We start from the raw sequence: 12,000 nt of genomic DNA, 5'->3' as shown, positions 1-12,000 counted from the left end.
ACGTTTCCCTGCTGATTACAACGGTACGTTTTCGGGCCCGATTGTCTGCCTCTCACCTCATTAAATATGCATCAGCTGGAAACATGCCGTATAACCAGAAGGTGACCTGTGATTTGCCCGCACCGCCATAACTACAACAGATCCTCACTCCGGGTGTCATATTTAAACTGCACCGACACACAGATCTGCAGCCCAGGCACTGCTCCAGACAAGAGATAGTCCCCAAAATCACTAAAAGTGTAACCTCCAAATTTAGTGACGCCTCGCTGGGTCATCTTTTAGATGCTGGTGAAGCCCTCTTTGAACTTCTCTACCCGAGGGATGGTCAGCAGATGTCCAACAAGATCACCAGCATAATGGACATCACCTCTCACTCTCCCACACACACCCTGACATATACATCTGGGCTCACACCCGGTGCAGCTTGTCACACAGTGCTCTACTCCATTAAGCACCCACACAAGGCAGGCATCCTAATCGTCCTGTTCACATTCTGACCATCTGCTTTCAGGCAGGCCAATCTCCCTCATAATAAGAGGGACAGGTCCCAGACTGGAGGCGGGATGCCAGCGATTGGGGCCCTCAGCCAGGATGAGAAGCATGCAGCACACTTGGCCAGAGGGGACCAGGACTATGCCTGCAGTGATGGCAAGGTTGGTGGGACACACCCTGTCAGGATCCTGCATCAGTTGATCCTTTAGACCACAAGACTGTGAGTGCAATATTATGCCTTGGCGTCTGTTACAATTCGCAAATTATCTCTACTCTTTTTCATAAACATCACACCCAAGCACCCCACTAACACCAGGAGTCAGCCCTTCATCTCCAGCCCCATTGATAACTCAGATGGATTTGTTTGAGAACTCACTTGTGGAAGACCCGTCACAATGCTCACCAACGCCCTCCGCCACTGCAGTGACGCATACCACAGCGGGACCTCAATCTTGGTGTCACAATCTGGTGATCACAGCGCAAATTCTAGTCCACAGTAGGCAGAAGCAGGGGCATACAAAGCCATCGACACACAGAGACCAGAGCTCAGTCCTGGTCAGATAACAAACTTGAGACTCAGTCTGCAGCAAGTGATTTGGAAACATCAGGCAGAGTTGTCAGCTGCATTCCACAGATTGCAACATACAATTGCAGAGTCCATCCATGTTAAGTCTGAGGTAATAGTGCCAGCATGCCAGCACATCGAGGTCAACACTGGTAGTACCGCTATGCAAGACATAGCAAATGTGCTGCTAGGGAATTTGCAGTCCATCGCTGTTGGTGGCACCCAGCAAGTTGCCAGCCAGAGGCCCTCAGGCACCCACAGAGATGAAAACCAGCTGCTGAACATTTTGTCAGTGTCCAGATGATCCCAATCACCTCTGCCTGTGATCCCATCGCCTCCAGCTCAACAGGCTGAGGAGGGTGCACCTGCCCCACATCAGGAGACTCAAAGTAGGCCGTGGCTCTCCTGGTCTTGGCCCTGCAGAGGATACTCACCAAAGTCATCAGACACAAAGGTGCCTCGCATTCAGCAGGGTGCCTCCTGTGGAGGCCAGAGTTGCACCAAGGCTTGGCATTAGGGTTGGGAAGATCAAGAAATAATGGGAGCACAATGGTGGCATGGCTGTTCACCACATGTATATATGTTCCACCAATGTAAATCGAATTGCACCCATCCACATCTCCCCCTGCGTATTTGTCCCCACTGCTGAACTGTGTTGTGCTCGATAGATATTACGTCATGCCCCCCTGCCTCTCCCCTCACTTATCACAGACTCCGCATCATATGCCTCTGGTCAATGTTGGGTGCCGTTTGTGTTCCTTCTCAGTTCATTACCGACATTGGTGATTGCACACCTCAATGAAAAGTGTGCTTGTGCAAGGCATCTCGTCAATGTGCATTCCAGCTTCAAGTGATGGTCATTCTTGGATGTGTAAGGTGGACGCCATGTAGTTCCCTGACTCATCTACATTGAGAAACATGAAGGTGTAGTCTAGTAGGAAAGGTGCATGGAGAAGGGAACTCCATGCTCTGTCATCCGTGAAGGTTTGGTCTATGAGCTCATGTGCCGAGGGCTTGTGCACTCCTGACAATCTTTACTTCCCACCTCCATGTGCTGGTGCTCTGTCCCTCGTGGGCACAATTTTGTCCTGGTGCTCTAAGGCTCCAGGTTTAACTCTAACAGCTTAGAATTGACTGCAAAGTGGCCACAAGACTATTGTGGATCAGTAAAAAGCAGGGAAGCAGCACTGGCACGTTCATTCTACTTGGCCTCCCTTCCCTTAACACTGACCGAGCTCAGTGATGCTACATCCAAACAGAGATGCACTGCAGTCAATTGAAACATTGTGCACGCCATCGGGAAATCCGCAGGGGTGAGTGCGCTGCCGGCAAAACAGAGGATCCCATCGATGGAGAATTCAGCTCAATATTTCTACGTGACCTTCATGTCTGTGCAACACATGTATTTCTGAATCCATTATATATTTGAAAAAAATACCTTACCTTCCTCGGTATTCTATCCTTGAACTCTTGTTTCATATTATCTTAAAGTATAAAGCATTCTTCGCAATGATTTATGAAAGAGATAACAAAGGTTAAATGTAGTCCTGTGATATAAAAATCTCAGCTAGTTATACAGGTAGCAACCTTATCTACCTTTTGGAAAACTGATAAGAATAAATTTCCCTTACAGTAGATGTGCCTCAGCCGGTAACTCAAGGCAAAGTCAGTCGGTTCATCAAAGCATGTTTTTTTCACATTAAAGCAAAAGTTAATTTACATTTATCTCAAGATTAGTTTGTCCATGTTAATAAAGGTTCGAAAGGAGATTACACACAATACACACCATAGTCGGGAAACCAATGCACAAATCATTTCCAGGTCACAACCTCACATTGATTGATTGATATTTATTGTCACCGAAGTACAGTGAAAAGTATTTTTCTGCCACCAAGGGAACATACACAGGAGGTACATAGTAGATAACAGAATAATCAACAGAGTACATTGACAGTGGTACATCAACAAACAGTGATTGGTTACAGTGCGGAACAAGGCCAAACAAGAGCAGCATAGGGTGTTGTGAATAGTGTTCTTACAGGGAACAGATCAGTCCAAGGGAGAGTCGTTGAGGAGTCTAGTAACTGTGGGGAAGAAGTTGTTCCTATGTCTGGATGTGTGGGTCTTCAGACTTCTGTATCTTTTGGCTGATAGAAGGGTCTGGAAGAGGGCAAAGCCTGGGTGTGAGGGGTCTCTGACAACGTTGTCTGCCTTTCTGAGGCAGCAGGAAGTGTGTACAGAATCAATGCGAGGATGACAAGCTTGTGTGATGCGTTGGGCTGAGTTCACCACACTCTGTAGTTTCTTGCGATCTTGTGCCGAGCAGTTGCCATGGCTGTAATAGAGCCGAATGGAATGCTCTCTATGGCACATCTGCAGGAGTTTGTGAGAGTCGATGCAGACATACCGAATTTCTTTAGCTTCCATAGGAAGTAGAGATGTTGTTGGGCTTTCTTGACTTGCATAAATGTGAGTGGACCAGGACAGACTGTTGGTGATGGTGACCCCCAGTCACTGACCCTGATATTTAAATGCAATGTGCCAACCTGGCCCGGCGCCAATCCAATGTCCAATTAGCAGTGCCAGGAGCAGGCCCGAGTTGGCACATGGGAATTGAGGGCTCTTTAAAAATGTAGGTGGCAGCTATATCTAGATTCCTGTTCACTGAGGAGATGGCACAGGAAGATTTGCCCCTTTGTCCAGCATTGGCACAGGCAAGTGTCCATGGGGGGCCCCAAAGTTTTCTAATGCCCCAAAGTTTTCTGATGCCCCAAGGTTTTCTGATGCCCCATGGTTTTCCTGAGGTATTAACTGAGGAGGTTGTTGACACATGAGAGATATTGTTCCCCACATCTGGCAGTGGAAACCTGAGGCACGAAAAAGGACTGATGAGAAAAGTCAGCAGTAGAGGAGTGACTAGGAGGCTATGAGATTCAATGATGATAAGATCCGGAAAGGTGAGTGTCAAGCAATAGTCAGGTTCCAGACCTCTGTAACATTCTGTTCAGCAGCAAGCACATGAGCTGAATGGACTGAATGTCCACAGTTCTCCCTTACAATGTCAGATCAAGTAAACAGTTGAATGACTGAGGCTTCAAGGACCATGGCATAAGGCTTGGAACAGAGGAGGATTTCCCTGCTCATGTCCCTGTTTTGTTTGAATAGTTGAGAGAAGGCAGCTACTCGTACCTCAATCTCTCCTCATCCTGTAGGACAGGAAAGCTCGCAAATGTCTCTGGTGGGCGGTGCTGGCCCGGGTTCTCTTCACCACCTTCTTGCATTTCCCACAGGCCCTGTGGAAGAGGGGGATGTGGGTAACAGAGTAATACAGCACAGAAAAGGCCCTTTGGCCCATCGCGTATGCACCAGTGAAAAATAACCACCTTACTACTTCATTCGCATTTTCCAGAACTTGGCCCACAGCCTTGTATGTCTTGGGATTGCAGGTACACATCTAAATACTTCTTACATGTTCCAGCATGACTGTTTGTAGCCTTCTCAGCAGGTTGAGACTCCACAGAGCCTGCATTGTGACATTATTAAAAGTAACAGGGTAATGATATTGGGGGATTTCAACTTCCCCAATATTAACTGGGGTAGCGACATTGTGAAAGGTTTACAGGGAGCGGAATTCTTAAAATGCATCCAGGAGAAATTTTTAAACCAGTATGTAGAAGGACCTTCAAGAGAGGGGGTGGTTCTGGACTTGACTTTCAGTAACAAAGCTGTGGAAGTGTTTGGGGCGAGATTCTCCGCACTCCCGACGGTGCGGAGAATAGCGTGGCTCGTAAAATTTTACGGCCACGCTGTTCCGACGCCCTCCCGCTATTCTCCCCCCCCACGTCCAACTCCCGACACGAATCGCTGCCGCCGTGTTTTTACGGCCGGCAGCGATTCACAGCTGATAGATGGGCCGAGTTCCCAGCCCTTTACGGCTGTTTTTACGAACGGCAAACACACCTGGTCTGGCCGTTCGTAAAAACGGCCGTAAACACTCGCATTTTATAACCATGGCACCGATTGGCACGGCAGTACCACGGCCGTGCCAAGGGTGCCATGGGCCTGCGATCGGTGGGCACCCTTGGCACGGCCGTGGTACGGCCTGATGCCCGCCCACTATTTCTCCTTCCGCCGCCCCCCCCGCAGTATCCATTCGCGGGGCGGCTGAGGGGCATCCCGGCCCGCGCATGCGCGGGTTTCACGCAAATACGCGATGACGTCATCCGCGCATGCGCGGGTTGGAGTCTTCCAATCCATGCATGCGCGGCTGACGTCATATGACGTGTCAGCCGGCGCAAACTCAGGCAAGCGGGCTTAACGAAATTCATTAAGCCCGTGATGCCGGAGCTTACGGCGTCGGGCTGCTAGCCCCGACCGGGGACCAGAATCGGTTCCCGGTCGGGAAGGGGGGGGGGGGCTGGCGTCAAACCCGCCCGGGGTTGATGCCAGCCTTACGATTTCTCCCGTTTTGGGAGAATCGCGCCCTTGAAGTTTCAATGGGGGAGCATTTTGCAGACAGTGATCATATTTCTGTTAGATTAAAGATTATTGTGGAAAAGGATAAGGATGGACCTGAGATCAAAGTTCTAAACTGGGGGGAGGTCTATTTTAAGAAGATCAGATGTGATTTGGCCAGAGTTGCCTGTGGGCAGACACATTTGGGTAAATCTGTGACAGAACAGTCGGATGCATTCAAGAAGGATATAGGGAGAGTACAAGGCCAACATTTTCAAATCAATAAAAAGGGTGTGACCAATAAATCCAGTGAACCCTGGATATCAAGGGATATAAGGAATTTGATCAGGAGAAAAAGGGAGGCTTATGGCAGAGATCAAGTGCTCAAAACAGCAGAAACCCTTGAAGTGTATAGAATGTGAAAGAGGGAACGTAGAAAGTTAATTAAGAAAGCAAAAAGGGGACATGGGAGGACACTGGCAGGCAAAATAAATGAAAATCTTAAGTTGTTTTACAAGTACATTAAGGGTAAAAGGATAACTAGCTAAAGAATGGGACCATTAAGGGCCACAGGGGTAATTTGTGTGTGGAGCTAGAGGTAGGGTTCTAACTAAATATTTTGTGTCAGACATTGTGAGTATAGAAATCAGGAAGAAAGACTATAATAATATGAAAAAGATTAACATAGACAGAGAGGAGTTCTGAGTGGTCTGGCAGGCTTAAAAGTAAACAAATCTCCAGGGCCAGATGAAATGTATCCTCAGCAGTTGAGTGAAGCAAGGGAGGAAATAGCAGGGACTCTGGTAATAATTTTCAATTCCTCTCTGGCCGCAGGAGAGGTGCCAGTGGACTAGAGAATAGCCAATGTGGTATCATTATTCAAGAAAGGTGGAAGGGAGAATTCAGAGAACTACAGGCTAGTCAGTCTAACTTCCATGGTGGGGTACCTATTGGAAGCAATTCTGAGACATAGAGTTATTCTGCATTTGGAGAGACAGGGATTAATCACGAACAGTCAGCTTGGTTTTGTTAAGGGAAGGTCATGCCTGACCAACTTGACTGAATTTTTCGAAGAGGTGACCAGGTAGATGAGAGGAATACATTTGACGTAGTCTGCTTGGACTTCAGGAAAGCTTTTAATATGGTCCCAGATGAGACTTATAGTGAAGGTACAAGTCCATGGGCTCCAAGGAAATTTGACAAATTGGATCCAAAATTGGCTGAGTGGCAGGAAGCAGAGGGTGATGGTCGAGGGGTGTTTTTCTGACTGGAAGCCTGTGTCCAGTGGGGTTCAGCAGGTTCAGTGTTGGATCCTTTGCTGTTTGTGGTTTATATAAATGATTTGGATACAAATGTAGGAGGGTTGACCTGTAAGTTTGCAGATGATCCGAAAATTGGTCACTTGGTAAATAGTGAGGAGTCCAGCCTTCGATTACAGGAGGATGTAGACAGGCTGGTCAGATGGGCTGATCAGTGGCAAGCTGAATTCAATCCAGATAAGTGAGTGGTGTTATACTTGGGCAGGACGAACAAGACAAGGGAATACATGATACACGGCAGGACCCTGGAACACTCCGAGGATCAGAGGGACCTTGGTGTGCATGTACACCAGTCCCTTAAGTTAGTAGAGCAGGCGGATACAGTGGTTAAGAAGAAATATAGTGTACTTGCATTAAATAGCCAAGGCTATAATAGAGTATAAGAGCAGGGAACTTGTGCTGGAACTCTACAAAACATTGAATCGGCCACAGCTAGAGTATTGTGTGCAGTTCTGGAATCTACATTATAGGAGGGATGCAAGGAAAAACCTTTTTACCCATTAGATGGTTGGAGTTTGGAACTCACTGCCTGAATGGGTGGTGGAGGCAGAGACCCTTATAACATTTAAGAAATATTTAGATGTGCACTTGCAAAGTCCCACAGCATAGAAGGTTATGGTCCAAGTGTTGGAAAATTGAATTAGAAGATTTAGGTTTTAACTGGTGCAGATGCAATGGTCGAAGGGCCTTTTCTGTGCTGTCTGACTCGATTCCTTCACAACACCCATCAAAATAGAAAGGTTAGGTGAGGTTACGGGATAGGGTGGAGATGTAGGGACAGGGTGGGTGGTGGTAGGCTGCTCTTTCCAAAGGCCGGTGCAGACTCGATGGGCCGAATAGCCTCCTTCTGCACTGTACATTCTATGATCCTATGATTCTATGATTCTACACGTGACAATAAACAAAATCCAACTATAATACTTTAGCGTTTTAATCACATGAGCTCCCCCATTGAGATAGTGGAGAGACCAATGTGTCATAACTCTGTGTGGGTGCAAGGTCAATGTTCTAATTTTAAAAAAGAGTGAGACTTTGTTTTGACTGGAACATGCATTGTCACTGATAGGGTAGGAATGCATGGAATGGTTTTCATTTGTGTTCCAGCCAGTGGCTTCATCAAGTATTGAAGGACACGATGGAAGGGCAAAGGCAGGAAATAGGCAAACGGGGACTACGGGGGAAACAACGTCACCTCTCATCTCCACAATCCCTTCACCTCAGGATAAAGTGTTCCCTCTAAGCTGTGCGCCTGTGCAGCAGAACAAAAGTCCATCAAGTTCTGCATATTTAACATATTTTTTGAAGTTTATGAGACTTTTTTCACCAGAAGATCAACTCTCATCTTATATGCCACTTTGACTAATCTATTGACTAGTCATTGATTAGTCATACCAGACTTATATCTACGTGTATTTTAGTCCCCATGCCTTTTGAATTGTGAGGAGAAATAAATCTAAGCACACCCCATGCCTTTGAGAGAGACTGAACTGTGTTAAAATATTCATAGTCAATGAATCACAGTCAATGGGGTAGCATGATGTTACCTTGGTTAGCATTGCTGCCTCACAGTGCCAGGAACCCGTGTTCGATTCCAGCCTTGGGTGACTGTGTAGAGTTTGTAGGTTTTTCCCGTGTCTGTGTGGCTTTCTTCCGGGTGCTCCGGTTTCTTCTAAAGATGTGCAGATTAGGTGCGGTTACGGGCATAGGGCGAGGGGATAGATAGAGTGCTCTTTTGGAGGGTCGGTGCAGACTCGATGGGCTGAACGGTCTCCTTCTGCACTGTACGGATGCTATGATTAATTTATATACGGATTAATTTGCTAATATATGGGGCGGAATTCTTCGCAACGGCCGACGCCATCGTTAAATCCGGAGTGTTTCACGACGGCGTCGGAGGCCGCTCCTCGCCCCCATTCTCCCCCCCCCCCCCCCCCGGGGGGCTAGGAGTAGCGTTGCGGAGAACTCAGCCGCCGGGCCTTGAATGACGCGACCGGCGGCGCCTAATGACGTCAGCCGCGCATGCGCAGGTTGGCCGGCTCCAACCCGCGCATGCGTGGTTGCCGTCTTCCCCTCCGCTGCCCCGCAAGACGTGGCGGCTTGATCTTGCAGGGCGGTGGAGGGGAAAGAGTGCGTCTCTTGGAGATGCCGGCCCGACGATCAGTGGGTACTGATCGTGGGCCAGTCCCTCCCGAGCACGGCCGTGGTGCTCAATCCCCTCTCCGCCCCCCACAAGCCCCAAACTCACCTTTGGCGCTGTGTTCACGCCGGCAGCGACCAGGTGTGGTTGCCGCCGGCGTGAACAGGTCCGGAACGGCAGGACACTCGGCCCATCCGGGCCGGAGAATCGCCGGTCACCGTGAAAAACGGCGACCCGCGATTCTCCGAGCGGCGTGTCGCAAAACACGATACGCCATTTTGGGGGGGGTGGGGGACTCGCGGGGGGTGCTAGAGCGGCCCTACCGCGATTCTCCCACCCGGCCTGGGGAGCGGAGAATCGCGCCCGTGGTTTCGCTTGGGAATCATGTCTGTTCCTGATTTATCGGTGTTAATGTTGTCTGATTTTTCTTTTTCATTAACAAATTTACAAATAAAGATTTGAATTGAACCCATTTTTCTGGTCTTGTCTGGTCTCATCTTTTATACCACTTGTATATAAATGGAGTTTGGAAAAATTGGAAATCACATCAACCTATACACCCGAAAATATGGTAACTATTACAGTCATGCACATCCTGATGGTTAAATGAATGTTGTGCCCAGTAGGGTCATGTCCTATTCATAACTTTTAAAACATGAACTGTAATCAGTTTGGAATCTCTGGAACTAACTTTTGTATTTAAAATGGACATTCATGCACTATAAGAGATTGCTGCAGAGTCACCTGATTTAATCTGTGGATTCAAACTACCACACTCTCTAAAGGACAAAAGGACACATTCTAAACTAAGTGTCAATATTAATCTCCTGAAAATATTCAATGGATGTTTCCTGACTTGGATGGGTCATTTCAGAACAAAAAGACAGCGATTGTCTCAGACCCCCCAGGGTGAATGTCTACACACAAAGACCCAGGTTGTGGCTAATTAACTGAAGACCAGCACCATATTTGTAAGGGAGCTAGAAAACACCACATGGTAAGACAGCCATCTTGCTTGCCCTCTTTAACAAAAGCCTTAGGTGCTGCCTGCAGATCACATAAGAACAATTGCAGCGTCAACAGCAGCAGTAAGGGCACCAACATCTATGCCTTTAAGACGTGGAGTTTGCAACACCATAATGTCTCCAAGTCTGTTCTTTTACTAATTCAAAACAGAGAAAGCCAGCCTCCTGGTAATTAAACTACATGTAACTAACTTTGTGCTTGGCTGAAACTCCATCTCTTAGAGGTAACCCTGGCAGGGGTCTGGAACAAATTTCTTGCAAGGGCAGTGGTGGCAGGTTCAATCAAGGTATTCAAAAGGTAACTGGATTTCTATCTAAAAATAACTAAAGTGTAAGGTTACAGGTATGAGGAGGGGGTGGGATTAGATAGTATGCTCTTCCAGTGAGCCAGGGCAGGCACAATGGGCTGAATGGCCTCCTTCTCTATTGTTATGATTCTGTGGTTTTATAATTACGACTTATTCTTTTGTGTATATCTTATAAAAGTGCACTATTCTCTTTAATTGTATTTTACGTGTGGGTGTGGCGGCGATGAGTACTTGTTAGTGGTGAGTGAGTGACATAACATAGACTTCTGGGTGAATATGTGAATAAGTAATTCTCTGCACTAAAACACACAAAATGCTGGCTGCTGGCCATTCAAATTGTATACATTCAGGAATTAAGAATCACATACATTTTCCTTTTCAAAAATGGATTGAATTACAGACAGTAAGGGAAGGGAACAGGAGTTTCAGTAGCTCTTTCTCATCACTGGCTATAACATGAGGTTTAATGGCACTCTAGTGTATGAGCAAAAAACTGGTAGAACCCCCATGACAGAAACTTAACAGACGAGAGTCAAATTATGATTCATCAGGTGGAATTAACAGCTGATTTATGTCAACATTTGATTGTCTTGAGGCCTGCTTGCTGACCCTCCAGCTTGCCGCTTTTTTCCTCAACCCTGCCTCTCACCACATCCCTCCCACTCGCCGCTTTCCTCCTCAACCCTCCCACTCACCACCTCCCTCACAGTTGCCGCCTCTCTCCTCAATCAACTCACTCACAGCCCCTCCCCACTCATTTTCTCCTTCTCCCAAGCCCTCACTTACAGCAAAGATTCTGGGAGAGAAGTGGCACGTGGAAAGGAGTTGAGGCGGAGAGGCGCCAAGTGGGAGGCAGAAAGGAACAAGCAGGAGGTAAACCGAAATAGTTGGTAAGTTATTGAGAGTTTGTAAGTAGATAGTGTGGCCAGTTAATACCATTGATCTAGACATTCTGCTGCAGCTGGTTCTGCAGAATCATTAAAGGAAGATTGATCCTAAACACACGCGACATGTGAAAAACACAGAGGCATTTCCCGGGACTGTGTGAGTAGTTTAAGATTTCAGCAGAGATGTCCAAAAACGTTCCCATGAGGTTACCTTGTGACATTTCAAACTGTGTATGCTTACAGATATTATTTCTCCCCAATTCACTTTGGTGTGATTATGAGAGATGGTTTACTTTAAAATGGTGGAGTTTGTTTCTTTGCAATTCATAGATTTCTATTAATTCCCCCAAAACTACTTCAATAGCCAATCTCCCTCCTGGGATTCCAATCACTTTTCACCACAACTCTCTCTTCCCCAGATGTAGTATTCCCCCTTCAATAATAATTTATCAGAGCACTCGTGGTACTCTGACCTTTCACTCTTCGGTTCGCCAGTCAATCTCTCTCTAAGTTCACAGCGACACTTTACATCTGCTTGATTATGTTTGTGCATGTGAAGAAATATTTTCCTCACTATTCTCAGCGGTTTTAAGTAAAAAAAAGCAGTCAATGGGCTGAAAAATAAAACTTTCCTTTTCCACATTTCCTGTCAACTCCAAAGGCAGGCCTCCTTAGCTCTTTCTATTTTGAACTTGTTAAATTCAAATAATGGATCCTCATCTTGTCTTAAGCCATCACTATCAATTTGACTTTAATTCTGTCTGATGAGTGAAATATAAGAACGTAACAAATGCCTCTCTCATGTATGGTAG

The sequence above is a fragment of the Scyliorhinus canicula genome, chromosome 13 (genome assembly GCF_902713615.1).
Source record: "Scyliorhinus canicula chromosome 13, sScyCan1.1, whole genome shotgun sequence".
Lineage (NCBI taxonomy): Eukaryota > Metazoa > Chordata > Chondrichthyes > Carcharhiniformes > Scyliorhinidae > Scyliorhinus > Scyliorhinus canicula.
Note: the sequence above shows the minus strand (reverse complement) of the source record.